Source organism: Hetaerina americana, unplaced genomic scaffold (genome assembly GCF_022747635.1).
Source record: "Hetaerina americana unplaced genomic scaffold, ioHetAmer1.1.p SCAF_36, whole genome shotgun sequence".
NCBI lineage: Eukaryota > Metazoa > Arthropoda > Insecta > Odonata > Calopterygidae > Hetaerina > Hetaerina americana.
In genome coordinates, this window is record NW_027286941.1 from 3,677,923 (window position 1) to 3,697,198 (window position 19,276).

Sequence of the window (19,276 nt, forward strand, 5' to 3'; positions counted from 1 at the left end):
TGCTAGATTAGTTCGCGTCAACTCGATAAAGAATAATGAAAATTCCGTTCCAACAAAACCTTGCAGTCATAGAAGTTTTATAGCAAACAAATGTAGAACTGACAAAAGGTTTCCAAAATAATGCTATTTTATGAAATGTTTGCATTCAAACTCAATCCTAATATATCTTGAAATAAAGCTTCATATCTTTGGTCCTGATTCTGAGCATTGACAAGAATGACAAACAAAATGGCATAAAACCTATGGATTTTTTTGAAGCTGACCCACCACACCAATGGCTTTATCCTAAGAAGTACCATAGAGTGCTAAGAGTACCCTGAGAGGTATCCTAGAGTACCTCAGAGATCATTATTAGTATTGGTGCTCAAAATTCTTCATTATTCCTATCTACAGGTATATGCGACAAACTGCAGACAACTTACAAAAACATAGATCGCAAGTTTTAGCATATGAAAATAATGTAAACATAAAATGGATTTTTCACCTCTTTAGACAATTCGAATTGACGTAGAGATTTTCTCTTGAGATAATTCCATTTACTAATGAAAAAAATGCCTACCAGGGAGGCGTCAAATATTTAAAATAATACAACAACTCATCCTAAGCGTAAAAATATTCTTGGCCACTTATTATTTACGCCAAAACCACGTAAGCGTCGCTCAATTAAACTGGGAAAGCATCTTTCGCATACAAGAATTCTACAAGTATATGAATGGCACATAAACCAGGAGCGTGGAAATGAATGATGAGAGAGAGGAAACACTGTAACGTTCCGCAATAGGAAAAAGTCCCCCTTTTTCCCAATTCTGCGGTAAATGAATGTATATGATGGAAATTTATGACTTCCTGTCGCCCAAACCAAGAATGGATAAGGTGCTGAAAACGAAATTCAAGCGGGAAAATATTATTCAAACCCACCGAATAGCAATGGAGGCAGGAAACTCATCATGATTATGTCAATAGTATAAAACATTGGTTCTTATTATACATCGACGGAAACACTGGTAAAGTAAATATTTAGAATAATGCCAAAAATTTTGTCCTACATTTCATTCCAATTGGTATGCTGACTTTCGCCTATGCTTAAGTGACAACGGAAGTTAATAAGTCAAATGCATGCAAACTGCAGCACGAATATTACGTGTACGGGTAATGCAAGCGGCAAAGGTACAAATCAACCCCATCTCTCAAATTAGCAATCTATCAAAAGCAATCAAACGAGGAAACGGATACCCAAGGTGCGATTCACTTGCTGTGAAATATCCATGATTTCATTTGGCCCAAGTGAACCGAACGGAATGCACATTCCCAGTGGATGTAATCACTCGTGGTCTGTTTCCATCGCTCCGCCTGATGTGCCGTACAGTGCCAGCAGGATATTATACAAGGAGAAACGAGAGAGCACAACATTGCCACCCTAAGTGGCCCAAAACAAAGAACGATAAGAGATTACGTTAGGCTTTCACGGTTAATGGATGTAAACAATCAAGTATCTATAAGCCCCATCCCACCACATTAACGCCAATCCCAATTTCTAATAATAAGTAGAGGCTAGGTCAATAAGTTCGTTCAAATAATTCGCCATGCAAGTCCTTATGCAAACAGGTTCAAGTCCCAGTAACGATAAGCTTCTTGCACGCGCTTTTATTTGATAAATTATTCCGTGAATAAGGATACAATAGTCGCATCTCAGGTCTGGCAGGGAACAAACCCAAATGTAAACCAAGGTATAGATAAGTGCGTCATTTATTATCACAAATGGCCGATAATATAATTCAGAAGGAAATTGACACATTAAATTTAAACTGAATTTTTCAGGTGATACCTAGGAAAATCAGTCCCACATTGAAAAAAAATCTGGGAAACGCATAGAAGTCATCACGCCGTAAGAATAACCATGACAGACAAACTCTTGCAGCAGCCTCTCAAAGCGCACATAAAGATCATTGATTTAGCAGCCCGAGGAATTCGTCGAATGATTAAACAGATGAATGTGGAAGTTTTATTCTAGGCTATGAGAGGTTCTCTCGTGGCCCTCCTCAGTCAACTGTAATTTCTTATTTCCCCCTGAAAATAACTTTTGAAATGTTTCAAGAAATGAGACAAACACCGAGGTTTGAAATAGGGTGGGTGGAGAGAGGAAGTTACTGGGTGAGATACGAAAAAGGCCAATTAAGTGTAAAGAGGAAATACGGAAAGGTGTTGGCATGCTGAAAGATTGTGATGATTGTGGCATAGCGTGATAAGCGTGTGAAAGAAGAGAGTAAGATTTTGAGTCAACATTAAGGCAAGCAGAAATTGAGAAGAAATTAAGACAGGAATAAAACAGGGCACGGAAATCCCTTAGCCTCTAGACAGCCAACTCCCTAGTTAAAGATTCCTTGGCCTCCTCCAACAAAATGTAATTACATCTCACAATTTTCCTGAACATTTGGTGCCATCATCTGTTATGAGAATGAAAACGAAAAATCTACAGAAATATATTACTTGTCTCGATCCAGATTTTACCTAAGGCACCTCAGAAATGCACTCCGCACACACTTTGTGTCCGCGGTATTGAACCCAACTTTCCATCCAGTGACAGGGGTAAATCCCAGCAACAGTGATTCCGTGATTTGCAAACTTTTCATGCTAAAATCCATCCGGTAGGGAAACGGACTCGTCCGAAGCCATAAGCCCTGCAATGGCCATGACTCCTGCCAATAGACATGATGAAGCGGTTAGCTGACGGGCTATCCACACTGAGAGCGGGTTCAATTTCCGGCGGAGGTAGGTTTTCCAATACGAGACTGTCCCATTTCCGGCTCGTATGTAATGAAGGGAACACTCCGGTTTAGGTGCGATACACCTCCCATCCAAAGGGATTCTAACAGCGCTGACCACATGGGATCAAATCCTCTCTCTGAGAGGGTAACATAAATGTCAATTTTCCCCTTCTCATTTGAGAATAGAAAGGGATAAGTTTAACTTTCACGAGGGACAGAAAGTGATTGCATGATTAATTTGGAGCATTCCAAGCACAGAGAACGGAAATTCCCATTGATCTCATCAACGACCGGCCTCAAGCCAAAGAGCCCTATTTTCACAATAACTACGCATGTACTGATCCTACGTAGTATAAGAGTAAATCCCACGTAATTTAAGTTTTATATATATGCATGCATGCATACATATGCTGTACACGCATACATTCAAGTACCTCTAAGACTAAGCATAGGGCACGCAGACATTGCTTTATGTTTCAGCTCGGGCAGTCTTTCTCAGAAAAATAAAAAGTACTCTTTGCTCTTCTGAGGAATACATCTAGTGTTGTCGAATTGTCACACCATGATATTTAATATTAATATTCAGAGACGCTCTAGACAATTTAAAAACATTTAATATAGGATAGAGGAAAACGAGATAGGAAAAATATGTGGACAAACACTAAGAAATGATAAATTTCCACAGAAAAAATACGTAGGGAATCCATGCGAATAGGAAACCATTTACAGTGAAAATGCTATACCAACTGAGCTAATGAGCACATTACTTCAGGAAATACACACACATATATATTCGTGGTAAATAAAAGCATAAACTAGCTCATATTTAATGGATACATTAGATTGAAAGGGAAAGAGATATACTCGATGCCCTGGAAATTACAGAACACAATGAAATGAATTATATTATGAGAATTTTTTTCCATTCTGCAGATAAAAAACTGACCCAGGCATGTGGAAATCAGCTTATTTTTTCTTATACTCATTCCGAACGATTGTAATACATTTTATGAGGTAGATGTGTATTTTCATAGTTTCCTATCATCTCAAGATTACGGATTTGGCCACGGAAAGAGCCTACGGGACTACGGAATAACTCTGATCACTAGGACTCCAGCGATCGTTATCTTCGTATTATACTTTAACAATGAGTAAGAAATGCAAAATGCATTCATATCATGTGTGTTGTGCCTGATTGAAATTTTTTCCAGTATAGAAGGTCAACATTTTGGATTCCAGGCCAAAAATATCTTCATTTGGACATTTGGCCTTTCCTTCTAATATTTTCCAGCAGTACAGTGTACCCGTATGTGTGCTAAATGTAACCCTGAGAATCTTTGATTCACGTCTCGCGTGTGTACGGAACCCGAAGAGGTTTCAAAGAGAAAGATCAAAAGAAAGATCTGATGACCACTGAGCATGGTTTTTTTTATGAGTCTCAGGAAGGAGTGATCCCTCCCGAGAACATTAAAGGTTTCTCTTTAAGGTCTGCAAGTATTGGCACCATCGAAAACTCTAAATCCCCTCAGGTAGGATGACTAGATTAATCTGCCGACTATTGTCAATTTCTACAAGAATGGTGACTGTCGGTATGCGTAACCAGCCAAGCCTATGCAAACAGAGTATTTGAAAAACATAACATCGCTAATATTGATACTCAGTGACAATTAAAATGGTAAGTTAAAGTCAAAAGTGTATGAGTGACTACGTATACAGACCGTACACCTGAAAAATTTTAGAAAGAAACCAAGCTATGCCGGCATCCACCCACACCGTGGGTCATTCCTGCGGGCTCCCTTGCTCAAACTGAATCTCATCCCATCTTCGCCTTCTCAACATTCCTTCCTCCACCATTCCCTCCACAGCTGGAGCCAAAGAAGGTGGGAAGGAGGCCCGTGGACCCCATGGTATGCGCGTCTCGACCCTTCCCCAGCCCTCACCTCTCCCTCTCCTTAAGGATCCGGTCAAAGGGGAGGAACGAGGCAAGGTGGGCGAGGGGGAGGCGAAGAGGTTTAAGCTCCGGATAGGGATCCTACTCACGCATATGCCGGGGCATGATAATCGCGGAACCGTTGACCGGCGGAGCTCAATCGCCCTGGGCCGTAGAACCCGGGGAACAAGAACAACATAATATTAAAAGCTTATCCTGATACTAAGTTGAGCCCGATTCCTTTTATTTTCAAGCGTGTAAGTTGACAGGTAAAGCAATGCGGATTGTCACAGCATCCTCGGGCTACGTCGAAAGACTAAGCGGGTTTTGTCCCGAGATGGTGATTTAAATTTCATTTTTGAGCAGTGCCGCTGTGAAATCACCTGCGATTTCCATAAAATATCTCAACTTGACAGAAAGGAAGTTATTTCGAAGTCAATTATTTCATCCCCCAAGAATAGAGAGAACAACAGACCATAGCTACCGTTTGGGGAAGGCCCGCCATGTTCCATTTGGATAGGGTCATCAAGAAATTTGAATGGGTAATGTATTATTACGAAATGGTTCAAAGAGAATGGCAGATTCCATCAAATTTATTATTGGAATGATAGCGATCATCAATTCTGAACGATGAAGGCAAAACATGGAATGCAGTCAATTCCCAGGGAAATCCCTTTCACAGGGTAGATTCATTTCTTAATTTTGTCAAGCAAAGAATGAAGTATAGCCGCAAAATTAGTCGCATCGCTAAGCTTAGATGACGAGGATTGGAATCCTCCCGGGCTCGCAAAGAGGCATGAGCCCTGAGATTTGAGCAGATTGTGAAAACAAAGGGTACTAAGTCAACTACTCTGTTTTAGAGTAGGTTTCAAGAATTCAATGCCACACCAGCATATTCTTCCACTCCAGATTTCAATTCCTCTAGGGTTATACCTGTGAATTCAATGCCATAAAAGCCAGTCTCTCATAAAAAAACGAAACAAGGCATAAATCTAAACGCATGACTTTTTGACGAAAAAGTATTCAAGATCAGTGGAGAATCTTGAACCTAATCAGGATGATAAATGTTAGTCTTGGGCAGTGAAAAGATCGGAACCTATTAAAATAATTCTAAAACGTGGTGATAGTCCTCAAAACCTTCAAAATGGTCGCTAATTACAATAAGATTAGGATATTCACAAACGATAAGCTTCCTTAATAAACACAGTTTATTAGCCTCTAACCATAAATGGGGAGAACGAGAAATTGATAAGCTGGTACGACGAGTGAATTCTAGTGTTTCTACCTTTCTTTATTAATAATGAAGATAACTAACGGATTGGGTTGCACTCCCATAATAACATTACATATTTTTGAATCCATATGGGCAGTGAATTCTTTCTGATGGTGCAAAATCATGCCTTAAAAATTGTAAATATAATTCTAATATGTTTTTGTTATATTTTTAAATAATCACGATGAATCACGATATATTTTGATTTTAAGTTAAATAATTTCAACGAAGAATAGAAGTACTGAAGAAAAGGCTCATCATGGGTTTTATCATCATTGAATATGCATAATGCCAAGCATTGGGCAGTGTCATTTGAAGTATCCATTTCAAACACGTTCGATTGTACTGGCCGATGGGATATTAGAACGCCGAAGACAAGTATGCAACCAAAGAATGGGAAAGAAAGCATAAAATTGGAAACCAAAGAATATTTTAGGTCTTGTACTGTGCAACTTACTGAAAAAACTTTTTAAGAAAAAGAAAGGAAATTTTTTCCATCACCCACTGCGTGCACTCGCAGCAGCTCTTTGGATGTATATAATTACGCCGGATGCCATCCCACTTCAGATTTATGACGCTTCATCCGAATATGAAATATGACGAACAGGATTACCCCAATTTCACCTTCTCCACAAATTATCGGATTTGAAATAACGGAAACGACTCCATTTTTTTCTTGCATTATGTTGAAGTCTTCCTGCTCGAAAATAAAAGATCTTGCTATCCACCCCGCAAGGTTGGCATTGCTGGTTTTGACATGGCGTATATGCTATATTTAGCCGTTAATTCAAAGTAAATTCTGCTTTCCAAATGAAGAAATATCAAATTATAATATATGAGTGGTATTGACGTATTTTCCGGATGTATCAATCATTCTTTGAGACTCCACATGCTCAGTTCTGCAGATTACTTCAGCCGCAAGCACAACAGCTTGCGTGCTCAGTAGCATTTAAGTCGGGCTGTGTAAAGACTCGGGAACTCTTCGCCTCATTAATCGCGCGGGAAGGCCACGGGGACAGTTAAGAAAGAATTCAGCAATGCATGCAGCATTCGTGGCAAAAAGAATACGAAACGCAGAGAAATAACTGAAACCAGAGGTAAGGATTACCGAAAAGAAAAAAATGATGGGATGAAACAAAAAATGAATCAACAACATCGTTACAGAAAAAAGCAACATACATGTAAATTAATTACCCTTATATTTTACCTTTTCGTTGGAAATGACAAAGACTAAATCAAATGCGAATAAAATCAAAGGAGCAGTTAAAAAGTTGAAGTACAATACAGTTTATTTCTAGGTAGTATTTTTAATACCATTTAAAATGACAAAAATTACAGCGAGAATGATAACGATCCGGTATTAAAAAGTGACCGAGTAAATTATTTTTCATCTATGTAAACAATTAAAAGGGAATAACATTACTGGCAAAATGCCCAAGTATAAGTTGAATTAGTGGGCAGATTCGTCCTGCCAGTTTAAAAAAAATGATAAAATATCGTCGTCCTCAAGAGGGAAGAGGTAGAGGTGACCAGATTGAGAAAGATTCGTAGAAGACGTGGTGGACGAAACTGTGATAATGACACCGGCGCTATAAAAACAACGTTGAGTCCGAAAGATTGATAGGAGAGAGAAATAAACGAGGAAGACGCTGCGAGAAGAAAGAAAAAGAGGGATGGATAAAGGGGGTATCGAGGGAAGCAAGGATGGGGAACGATGAGGGGGAGAGCGGGAGGAAGGGAGAGAAAGACGGCGGGACGTTAATACGGCTAATGGTTAGTCCCCAGAGGTTAGTGTGGGGCGGGGAGAGGAAGGAAGGGGAAGGTAATGCGGGGGAGAAAAGGGAGGTAGCGCCTGGGGGAGAAGGAAGCAGGAAAGCTGAGAGGGAGGAGGGTGGAGACAGAAAGTGGCTGGGAAAGGAGCTAGCTACTTAGCTACCCGACCGTCGAAGTAGGTACACCTAACAAGTGATGCATCCATAAGACTAATAGGAACATCGAACGCCAGCATCAGATTAGTGATGCTATCGCAAATCAGAATCAACCATCAACAACACATCCCAGTAGTGCTTCACAGACCATGCACCACCATATGAGAGGATCCCATTTTAACCTTACTGAAAATATCGTAGCCGTGCCGTCGTTTCAAGTCCAGTTTCAATACCGCTTTCCCGCTGACACTGATGCAACGCGAAGTCAATAGTTCATATCGTACATCTTATATTAATTATGAGTCGCCCTGAGGACGCGTGTCAGTGTATGTATTGTATGTATACTATACAGTGTGAATCTCCTAGTCTCTGTATAAAAATATAGATTTTCAAGACCTTGCAGCTACGTCGTCATTTTGGAAATGGTCGGTGAAAATTTTATCGGAAGTATGGCAGGCAGGAGGGTGGCAGGGAGTGCTGAGGTCCATTCGGGATACTTTCGAGAACTGGCGGCAAATGATTTCCAGAGATCTGGTTAAAACGAGGTGGCGATGACCCAATCGACTGCCATCGGAAAGGACAGCATCCCTGGTATTGGGTATGACGTGCCGGTGGACCACAGTAATGGCGTCTGTACACGTGGGTAAACAGGAAAGTTCTAGTTTAAAAATCATTCCCTTACGAGTAGTACTCGTCTAATCAAACTCCGTAGGGTCGGGTGTTGCTTTAAGGAATCAGTTGGGACCTCCAGAAAATAAACATCTGCTTCTTTTTCAACTTACATGTAGGTTCATCTAATTCACGAGGCAGCTTGATTACTTGATTGAATTTATTATTTTTTGGACTATTGATGAATGTCAGGTGTCTACGTGCATAATGAGCGAAACACGTTGCTCACGGAACGCACGAGAATGATTATCTTTTTTTTAACGCATTCTATAAATGCTTTTAGGTTCATGTAACAAGGGCACACGTCACGAGTAAGGGAACTTAAGCTGGCCATATTACTATCCGATTTTCGTAGGTCATTCGTCGAGAAATTAAAATAACCTTGCATGGTTAAAATAACTGGCACCAAAAGTCTTTCACAAAAGAAGAAAGTTACCTTATTTGCCTTCTATTCTGTACGCAAGTGAAATGAATGGTATTAGCATCAAAATGTGCATGAATGTGGGATAATCTATGTAGTTCTCATAACAAGTTACCATTAATTCCTAGCCTACATCAAACATTTCTTTTTAAACTACTTCTTAGTTTGAATCATTAAAAAACCTTTAGCAGGTTTTGGAAAGAATGTTTTCCACCAGGACTATTTAGTAGGCTGAAGCCAAAAGAATCCCCTTCGCTAATGCGCATGTAGGAATATAAAATGTATTGTGTCCCGATTTCTCGCTTCTGAGAGTTCAAATAAAAACGTCTGGATCTGTCTTCACTAAACTTTTGTACATTGGTACATCGCTGGATTAATATCGTAAAAGAAATAACATACAACTAAGACGTTTAAAATGAGTATAGAGGTAATATTTCATTATTTTAATTTTTGGAAGAACTCTTGCTCAGTTTGAAATACAATGCCAAAAGGCTTGTAAATGGGAAGCGATACATTGATAAGGCATCGTTTAGTTTGATAATTTAAACCGACGAAAATGCCTAAACCCAGAAATCGATTCACGGTGGCATCGGAATGCCCCGCTGGAGAAGAGAAACATAGCGAGGAGCAGCACTGCCCTCGGGAGGTGCGAGAGGAATATTCAGGAGGAGAGCGGGAGGGATGAGAGGGGGGAGGGGGGAGAATGGTGCCACGGCCTGAGGAAGGAAGGCGTAGTCGAGTTAGAGGAAGGAGTGAGGGTTTTAAAAGCGGGAGGTGGGAGGAGAGGGAGGCTGGAAGAGGGGTGGGCGGGGTGGGTGGAGGCGAGGGTGAATAATGGCGGAGGTGAAGGAAGAATTACCGCTAAATGAAGGGGGAGGGAATCCCGCACCGGGGGGTGTCCGGGTACCTACGGGTGTGCGGCGGCGGGAGACGGTGGGGGAGCGAGGGCGGGAGGAGGAGAGGGGATAGGGGCGGCGGCAGAAAGGAGAGTGGGGGGGATGGTGGAGGTAGGTAAAGAAGATCGCGCCGTGGGAAGGGGGAAAAGGAGCGGAGGGGAGTATCGGATGGGGTGGGGAGAGAGAAAAGGAAGAGAGAGGAGGGGGGGGAGAGAAGCCGGGTGGGGGTGGGAGAGGGAGGGGAGAAGGCGATGGCGTGGGAGAGGGATACAGCAGGACATCAGGAGGGGAGGAGGAGGGTAGGGGTGGGGGAATGTCGGGGAGGGGAGGAAGAATCGCTGAAGGGGAGGGAAGCGTCGCGAATGGAACTCGACATGGAAATGCCTGCCAGAGTTGGGTGGGTGGGGAAATGGTGGTCTAAAATTTTAGAGTGCTGCTAATCAAAATGGCAAAAAGGAAAACAAAAGTGGAAAACGCAAGGCGACGATGTCTGCTGATCGTAAAATGTAAAAGAGGGAGGGAGACAGATAGAGAGAGAGAGAGAGAGAGAGAGAGGGAAAGAGAGAGGGAGAGGGGGAAAGAGAGAGTGGGAAAGAGAGAGTGGGAGATGAATTCAATCTTTCTCTTTCGTCCGTTGAGTGGCAGAGGGTGTTATGTGCTCGTGTGTGTGTGTGCGTGTGAATTCATGTGTGCGAACGGAAAAGAAAGAGGAAGAATAGAAAATATAAGACAAATAACGAGAAATAGAGAAGAAGAGGAGACTTAGAAAGAAAATATTCACTTAAAATCAATTTTTGTACGTTTTAGGATGTCTAATGAACTGCTGATTTCGTGTTTGAGTGTCGTTTTAGTGAGCACGGAAGTAAACAAGACTATGTTTGCGCCAAAAATGTTCAAATAAAATAGGAAAAGGCACATGACTCAGGGTTAAGTATCGAGTTCAATCGAGTATTTAAATGCTTTTCAAACATGTACGCGTACAGTCTTTTTTGTTATACGTTAGGGATGATGATGAATATAAAAGAAAAAATATTGGCATTGTGGCATGAATAAGTGAATCGAATGAACAGGATTTTTGAATAAAAAAACGTGTATTAGTTTAGAAATGAATAGAGCTAAATGTAACAACACTCGACCAATTCCTATAATTTCACGCATACCTACATCTATCCAAATATAAAACTAAAATATTTTTTTTGGCTGGTGTTCTCTTGTATTTATGTCTCTCCCAAACCCAAAACATATTATATTGCTAAAAAGACGGTATTAAATATATTAAACTACTTTTTCAGGAAACGAATAACAAAATGGGCCAATCGAATCAGTAAAATATATCCACTCCTAGTAATATAACACAGTTATAATATTAAAAAAGATAGCTTACAGGTTACTGAAATAGCATGCATAAAATTAAAGTGAAAAAGAAGTGCTTGTGAAATATAAACATGCTTTTTACTATTTATCTGTCTCTAAAATAAAACTAACAGTAAAAGTTCAGCACCAAATAGGTATGAAAAATTACAGGTTTCAATCAGAAAACAATCTAAACGCTTTCAAACAGCATGGGCGTAAGGCCAAACACTTCGTACGCATTCAAAGAAGCACTTAGGTCAACGAATAAACATGTCAAAGAGGTCTATAAAGCGGCAGTTTCTTATAAAAGCAGTTCTATAAATGCCACATGATTAAGCTCCGATAGCGCCTGTTTAAAATTATATGACAGAAAAGGAATTGGTTTATGCAGATCCATCCTCTTATGACATTTAACCTTACTCGTAGAATTCACAAATAAAAATCCAAACGTTTTCTTGGAGTTAAAACTGAAAAATCAGATTAGAACTAGGAAAATAATATCTCATGGATCCATAAAAAAATGCTCAGACTAAATGGAGCAGTTCAAAAATGTCTGGTGTAGCTCTTTGAAGATTGGTTCACGAACTCATTGAACTGAAGAAATAGTTGTAGACAAAATTTCAAAAACGTTAGTCAATTTTTTGGACTACATTCTACTCGACTTATTGTTATCATTTAGTCTATTTAAGTACTTGATTTACCAGCCACACCCAATAATAGAGTTTTGAAACGCATAATTCTGCCTAAATCATTTTGAAGCTGCACACCAGGAAAAAAAAGCCAGAAATGCTTATCCAACTATTAACGACTAGTAAAGGTAACCACATACCTAATTGATTTGGAGTATCAGTTGGATTTTGATAATGTAAACTCTTTTAGAGATGGCATATCGCCAAACCAGGCACGTCATTATTATTAGTAAGTATTACGACCTTTATTTTCCCTGAACCGCAAATACTTCGCTCATCATCATCAATGTGGAATGTATGTATAAATAAATAAATAAATAAATAAATATATATATATATATATATATATATATATATATATATATATATATATATATATATATATATATACATAGATACACACATACCATATATATATATATATATACACACACACGTATGTATGTATTTCCGCATGCGTTTACAAACATTAGGAGATGGATTCTAGCAGTTTTTCGCGAAAAAAAGTGGCAAAAAATGCATAGAAACCTTCTGAAATATTCTGCTGGGTACAAATTATCTTGGGTGTAGGCCAAAAATAGATCTAAAAGAAAGATATCTTCGAAATACTTTTAAATACTGTTACGTCGAACTACTCACGTTCGCTAAGTGCTTTACAACCCCGGGGAAATAATATTCTAGAAATATAAAAACTGTGAAAGAAATTAGTGATCTCGGGGTAGGAAATACTGAACTCACTAAGTGTATTTAGAAATACGAAACTCAAACGAGGGATTAACTCGTATATAAAATAAGACGACATTGGTTCAAACTGTGTTACAGCATAAATCTCGAGTTTTAAAAGAAATTAACAGGTGTTGAAATACTGACAGAACTTGAAATAATATCCTTGAGATTGCACGCTAAGCAACCGAGGAGTTCATAACACGTTTTGCAAACATCCTATGAACTCTTTGACCATAAAAAAACTAGAAAATGGCACAACGTAGAGGTTAGAAAAATCTTTAATCCCTCAAAAGCTGAAATCCCTTGAATGAGAAATACATAGAGGTAATGATGCCTCCAACGACGAACGTAATGAGATTATTCATAACATAATTAAAAACATACCAACACTGCCAAGAATACCATTCCAAAAGCATCAAAATAAAGACAAACTTAAAATAAATGTTTAATATTTAGGAAACAATCCAAACATTCTTCATTTATCAAATTAAATCCTCAGGACCTGAAATATATTTGTAACTAGATGTTTTGATAAACTTAGCAGAGTAAGTAGAGTTTTAGATTAACGTATAGAAGCACTTATAGAGTGACATTTAAATTAAAGATCAAATGTACCACAAAAAAGTGTCTTTTGTGATGATCTTAAAATTGTATTACCTACAAATTGAGTAGTTTCACGCGTGATGTGGTGGAACATAATGAAGAAAAGGTAGTAACAATTTTCCACTGTATAAGTTGAATAGTGCGACCGAGTTCTAATGTATTACATTACCTTCAGGTAATAAAATGAGTTCAAGATCCCTCTTATATAAAATTTTGCATCGCAGGAAGGGGGGTGGATGTGGACGGCATTGAAGGGATGGTAGATGTGGACGGCACGGAAGGGGGATGGAAGTGGACGGCACGGAAGGGGGATGGAAGTAGACGGCACGGAAGGGGAGGGTGGATGTGGACGGCACGGAAGGGGGGGTGGATGTGGACGGCACGGAAGGGGGGGTGGATGTGAACGGCACGGAAGGGGGGTGGATGTGAACGGCACGGAAGGGGGGGTGGATGTGGACGGAACTTGAATTCATTGTATTCGTCCTATTAAACTTATCTAGTGGAAAATTGCTACTATCCTGTCTTTAATATACATTACCTACCCCATTTCAGCTTTAAGAAAATACCACCCCAAAGAAGAAGACGAAGAAGAAACAAGTATCAGTAAGGAGATATATTTTAAAAGCAAGCCAAAGGCTAGAGTACATCAGCGCCTACAGTTAAGTCTTTAAACCACGACGGTCAGCCATTAGAGCTTACTACAAAATGACCCAGCATTTATTTCTGCATGATTAAAATTATTTCACTGATCTCCCTTTCGGACGATGGTGATTGGTTGATGAAGTCCAGCAACTACATACTATAAAAATAAGTTGGACACTGACCAGAGACATTTGTGAGTCCCATCGAAAGGATTAAGGAAGTCAGGAAACACCAAAATACATCGAGAGCATGGCGATTATCAAATTAGGCACTTATCCGTTCGGATTCCTCTCCAACCAAATACGACCAAAACAGAAAAAGGTTAATAAAAAGAAATAGACGAGTAATCACTTGGAACTTGATTATGGTTGCAATTGATATCCCAAATTGATAGCTAGACCACTTTCATCACTGTCAAAATGCAAATTTGTAAACCACTTAGAAGCCCTTTATAATTCCACGATATGATCGCATCCTCTCTCTCCGATACAACGTACGAATTCCACGCAAGGCGAACCGGCCAATTACCATCTCTCCCCGCTCTTATTGGAGGGGAACGAGAGAGCCCGGCCGTCTCCTTCCGTTGGCGCCGCGGCGGCAAGGCCAGCGGCCGGAGTGGTTGGCCAGTGGACAGACTCAGCCCGAAGGATAAGCATCAAAACATTCGGAGCATACAAAAGTTCCTCAGGATATTAGGGAAGGGAGTGGGAATAGTTATTCAACTTCTTCATCGAGGGGTGTGTGGAAGATCTACTCATTACGGACGGGCTCGGGACGCATTCAGGTAGAGTGACGAGATTTGCGATAAATACTAACTCGATAAGAGGAGACCCATTGTGGCATAACACATTTGAAGATTAACCTCCGCGGACGGAACACTGGTAACTTGGTGAGGCTATTAGACTCTGACGCATCGTTTTAATTAATTTTAGCCACAATCTCGGGAAGCAACACACTTTCGTTCGAAAGAGTGTATCACTCATTTCATTTTAAATCAATGGTTGCCCGAATTAAAAATGACAAGTAACCAAGAAAGGTGCAATTAAGTCTAACCATGCAAAGGGTAAAACCTAGGTAACACACTCTGTCGAAGTAGACAGGAAAAGGTAACATGTTTGTATTCAGGCTGCTAACATAAATTATTTTGACTATAATTTATTTTCCAACTAAATATTTACAGACCAGATGGATAAAGGATGATTTCATTTGAATACTGCGACATTATTTAAAAAACTGCGCAACGAAAAATAACTTATAATAATACTTACTTATATTTAACTGACACAATTACTGCCTAAGTTCCATATCATAAAAATGAAATAAATATGATACTACTAAACCAAATTGTGAACATGAAAGGATTGTTTAATTTACGGTGCGTCGAAATCGATGAGGCAGCTATATGCATTAGGGTACTTATTTATATATTTCATAATTATTTCGTTTCATCCAAATTTGGCAGTTCGTTAAAATATTGCTAATAATAGCTCAAAACGAATATCTCCATAATATCGCGAATGAAATTCGACGTTCATACTATTACCTAGTACATTATATAGGTAATTATAAAAAAAGATGAGCGGCGAATTTTAGGTTCAATCAATGAAAATATGTCACCTAAGTCTTACGGGTGTTAACAATGAGCGGTATGACCATGACAATTTAGGGTACTTACTCGTGGAGAAGAAACTGGAATCCCTCGGTGGAAGTTTAGAGCGTACGATGCCACGCTACCGCACCTAAAACAAAAGGCATGAAAATTTTAGCTAAATGATAAAAAATATTATGACATATATTATAGCTAATTAATTGACATCAAGGTGTTAAGAAATCTGTGAACGAATTCGAATCTACAAATATATGTGCATATGTGAAAATGTGTATCTCCTCATTAAAAAAATAGCAGGGCGAGAGAGAAATAGAATTTCCTGTCTTTTATGTTTACGAAAATAAACCAAAACGATGGCAAAGAAGAACATTTAAAACCTGAGAACCTCATTGATAGATACTATATACTATCTATGCACCGTTGACCGTCAACTGCAGCCTTGCCTATGTGTTTGCTATTCCTTATCTCCCATTCACAATTCATGGGCTAAAAACTAAAAATAAATGTCTATTTTCCCGAGGGGACATTTACTGTATTCATTTTATCTTCCCCGTCATTATTCTATTCGCTCATATCAAATAATTATTTCAATTGCCCTATACTCGAGAAATAAAGTCAATTACTTAGCATAACAAGCAACAACTAAAATCGAGCTATACGCAGGCGTATTCCGAAGAAGTTGCAATGTGAAAATGATTAATGAAACAAGAGTTCATCATAATTCTGGTTACTTTTTTTCCAAATGATAATTCATGTATTGAGTCCGTATAAAATATTTGGTTCCAAACGGCGACGCAGACAGTCACTAGTGCACTATTCAATATGCTGTTATCTATAAATACGACAGGCTAATATAACATCAGGGAAATAAATAATAACGGCTTAGTCTAATGAACACTGCAGCAACCGATATCTTTCGTGAATACAAGTCCTGTCTTCCATGTTGCAGACTAATTCAGATTTTTCGGTCCCTGAGACACTTACTGATAAGGTAAATGTGGATTCTTTGGATTAAAGAGGGAGTACACACGCTAAAACCCGTGATAAAAATCAAGTTTGGTTGCAAAAACCAAAATATGAAGACTTTTTCTAGTAACTAATTAGAAAATTGACATCCAGATTAGTTCATGAAAAAAGGCGAATAATTTCAACCAGAACCGTAAGCATACTCCGAGGAGAAGGGGAAATATAAAATATTATTGATGTACGCAGACGAATTAGTATTTTTCATGCTTACAATATTTTAAAATTAATATATTACAACTTACAGCAAATAATATCAAAATTAATTATGACTCCAGTCCACTGTCAGTCGATGAAGTCGATGTACCAGAAACCATGACGCTAAATTTATTGCAGATACCGGCAGGACTTTCAGTATATATTTTATGCTTTAAGTAGATGGAACTTGGAGAATCATAACGAATAATTACTTCGAAATGCCGAACCGCAAAACACTTTTACCCAATTTCCCTTCGGTTTACTTCGAGGGCCTTTGGGGACACACGAGATACTAGCTTGTGAGACCCGGAAAGATTCACTAACATCGAGCTCCTGATAATCCAGCTCATTCCCCCGCCTTATTCCCCCCTCGTCCCAAACACACACAAATCCTCATCTTCAATTTATGTCCCCTACGAAATCGCCAGATTGTATTTAATGAGGCCTACCTCCTCCCTCGCCCCTTTCATCCCCCCGAGTCGTCCCTAATTTCTCCGATGCCCTCACACTCTCCATTTTCGCCCTCACGCATTGCCCTCCCCTCTTTTTTTCCCCCCCCACAACCGAAACCTCCAGTCTCCCACCTCAACTCGTTTCACCAGGTCTCCAAATGAGAACGAAACAGTTCCTAATCGAGGACCTCAGGGAAATCCCGTTTAAAGCGAGAGTCTCCGTCGACAATGAAGGGGGTGGAAAAAGAGAAGAGAAAAGGCGGGAAGGGGGGGAGGGGAAAGCGGACGAGGGAAATGAAGAAGGATAAGAAGTAGGGAGTGCCAGAGGAGGGGAGGAAGGGGGGAGGGAATGAGGAGGAGAGGTGACTGCGTATGTAAGTGATGGCTAAAGGGGTAGAATACGGGAGCAGAGAGAGGGGACAGCGGGGGGGGAAGAGGGAGAGGAAGAGAAGGGACAAGAGAAGGAAGGGAGCCGAGGAGGGAATACAAGATGAGGAACCCTCAAAGTGAGTCAAAAAGGGGTGGGGGGAGAAGGTGAAGAAGGTAGCCGGAGAGGGGAGAAAAGGTCCGGGGGGTGGGGGTGGGGTGGGCTTCGGGGAACAGGGTGCGGGGGAGGCCGAAGGCGCAAAAGGGGACTCACATATTTACAAAACCCCGAATTACCGGCCCCGTCGGAGGACGACAATACCGGACAAATGACAAATGAAATACGCAAATGAAGAATTGTCGGAGGAGGCCGGTGGGCACGGCTATGGGGTGGGAAGGGAGGTTTGGGGGAGGGACGGGGGAGAAAGGCTTGTGAGAGTGTGAGCGTGCCGGGCTGCATAAAAAGGATGAGGGAAGGGGAGGCGGGGGAGGGACCCGGGAGAGTGGGTCCAGGAAAAATGGGAGTTGGGGAAGAAGGGACGCAAGGAGGAGGGAGGGGGCGGGGTTGGGAGAACGATGATGGAGCGAGAGCGGCGGTGAGGGGGGTTGGGAGGCGGAGTGAGAGGGAAAATGGGAGAAATTAAGTGAGCCCTCTCTCTCCCTCACTCACTCCCCGTGTGTTCGAGTGAGATCGTATGTGCTCACGCTGAGCACGGGAGTTAACGGCAGAGTGATGTGGGGGGGAGTGCAGGAGGAGAGAGTAATGGTGGGGTACGAAAGTAAACCGGGATGAGGACGGATGGGAGACGAGGGCTCCCGTAGCAGAGTAATAGGGACGAATTTCTTTTTTCTCCCCCGCATAGATTACCAGGAGAAGAGAAGTAGACAAGAGGCACGATAATAAAAGGGCGACCAGAAAAAAATTGCAACTTTTTCTCTGTGCAGCGTGTTGCGCTATTTAGCTTTGGAGATTAAAAGGGGAGGACAAAGGAAAAGGAATACCCACCCAGGTAGCGAGAGGAAAAAGGAGAGAGGAATTGAGGATGTGGGTGAGGAATTGTCCAGAAAAGCGAAACGGTGGCAAAATTATTCGTCGGTTATCCGAGTCTCTTCCCAATGGGAGATAAAGTCGGCGCTAATCGAGGTCGTAATAAAGTGTCGGGGAGTGCGGGTGGGGGAGACGGGGCCGGGCGTCAGTGGTCCGTCCCTCTTCCCGGTAAAGGTGGAGGATTATCACGGGCAAGGGTTCCTACAATGGGAGATTACCTCGCAGGTTTGATTACAACGTGAAGATTGCCACCGCTCGTCATCATTTTGGATTTCATGTTGAAATTACGCGACCCATTATTACTCAGATCCGCTGACATCTTTCAAAATCGCTTCGGAATTGGAATTTTTCCTGCGACCTGCTTCAATTCTTGACAATGCTCTAAGGAACTCGGCCATGATTTAGATGACATAGTAGAGTGGGACCGAATCACTATAACATGAATCTCTAAAAGGTGGATAAGAGGTATCCCGTCCGCAGGTTAGTTTTACTACCCTCAATGAATCCAAAATACAAGTGTCTTTTTGAAAGGATTGAAGTATGTTTTTCATTATCATAGAATCTACAAAACATTAAAAGCCTCAGTAAATTGTGCAATCCTCTAGGAAACTACAATTCATGGTTTCGCGTCCAAAGCCTAAGTATAAACAGAGGTACCGTCCTTGGATTAAATAGGATCTTGGCG

At 40.6% G+C, this 19,276-nt stretch overlaps 1 protein-coding gene across 1 annotated transcript in view; it reads right to left on the minus strand.

The window, feature by feature from the left end:
- LOC139691472 (uncharacterized) overlaps positions 1–19,276 on the minus strand; it is a 537,131-nt gene that overhangs the window by 157,115 nt on the left and 360,740 nt on the right. The window contains exon 3 of the mRNA XM_071589294.1: positions 15,571–15,634. The gene's annotated coding sequence lies outside the window, so the exon portion shown is untranslated. The remainder of the gene's footprint in view (positions 1–15,570; positions 15,635–19,276) is intronic.